The following is a 1,320-nucleotide window of genomic DNA, read 5'->3' as shown; positions in this document are numbered from 1 at the left end:
GACGGCGCAGCGCGACCTGGTACCGCGCACGGGACGAAACACGCCCCGCGCAGAGTTCCAGGCGCCCGGGAAGACCTTTAAGCGCTGCCGCTGCAGCTGCGGCGGGGAGTTGCCTCCCTCCGGTGGACACGACGAGTAAATACACCAGCAATCGCACTTGGAATTTTTTCTTTTCTTTTTTTTTTTAGCTTCCATAATATTCCGGGCGCGGACGCCAACCCACGACCGGTGGGAGAGCTCGGAGGGCGGATGGGCTTTCAAGGAAGCCCCGCCGGCCGGTCCCACTCGCACTTAGAATATTTTTTTTTTTGGCTTCCATAATGTACCGGTCGCGGCCACTAACTCAAGCCCGGCAGGGCAGCTCGGAAGGCGGACTGGCTTTCACGGAATCCCCGCCGGCTGGTCCGCGGGCCAAACAGGGTTCCATAAAGTACCGGGCGCGGTCTCTTACTCAAGCCCGGCAGGGCAGCTCGGTAGGCGGACTGGCTTTCACGGAAGCCCCGCGGGCCGGTCCGCGGGCCAAATAGAGTTCCATAAAGTACCGGGCGCGGTCTCTTACTCAAGCCCGGCAGGGCAGCTCGGAAGGCGGACTGGCTTTCACGGAAGCGCCGCCGGCCGGTCCGCGGGCCAAATAGGGTCCCGTAAAGTACCGGTCGCGGCCACTAACTCAAGCCCGGCAGGGCAGCTCGGAAGGCGGACTGGCTTTCACGGAAGCCCCGCCAGCTGGTCCGCGGGCCAAACAGGGTTCCATAAAGTACCGGGCGCGGCCACTAACTCAAGCCCGGCAGGGCAGCTCGGGAGGCGGACTGGCTTTCACGGAAGCCCCGCCGGCCGGTCCGCGGACCAAACAGGGATCCGTAAAGTACCGGGCGCGGTCTCTTACTCAAGCCCGGCAGGGCAGCTCGGAAGGCGGACTGGCTTTCACGGAAGCGCCGCCGGCCGGTCCGCGGGCCAAATAGGGTCCCGTAAAGTACCGGTCGCGCCCACTAACTCAAGCCCGGCAGGGCAGCTCGGAAGGCGGACTGGCTTTCACGGAAGCCCCGCCGGCCGGTCCGCGGGCCAAATAGGGTCCCGTAAATCACCGGGCGCAGTCTCTTTTTCAAGCCCGGCAGGGCAGCTCGACAGGCGGACTGGCTTTCAAGGAAGCCCCGCCGGCCGGTTCGCGCTTGGGGCCGGTGGCGGTCGCCTTGTGGCGGTCGCCTTGTGGCGGTCGCCTTGTGGCGGTCGCCTTGTGGCGGTCGCCTTGTGGCGGTCGCCTTGTGGCGGTCGCCTTGTGGCGGTCGCCTTGTGGCGGTCGCCTTGCGGCGGTCGGGGCTGGCG

Source organism: Syngnathus typhle, linkage group LG8 (assembly GCF_033458585.1).
Source record: "Syngnathus typhle isolate RoL2023-S1 ecotype Sweden linkage group LG8, RoL_Styp_1.0, whole genome shotgun sequence".
Lineage (NCBI taxonomy): Eukaryota > Metazoa > Chordata > Actinopteri > Syngnathiformes > Syngnathidae > Syngnathus > Syngnathus typhle.
The sequence above is the reverse complement of the archived record's forward strand: the minus strand, read 5'-3'. Positions refer to the sequence as shown.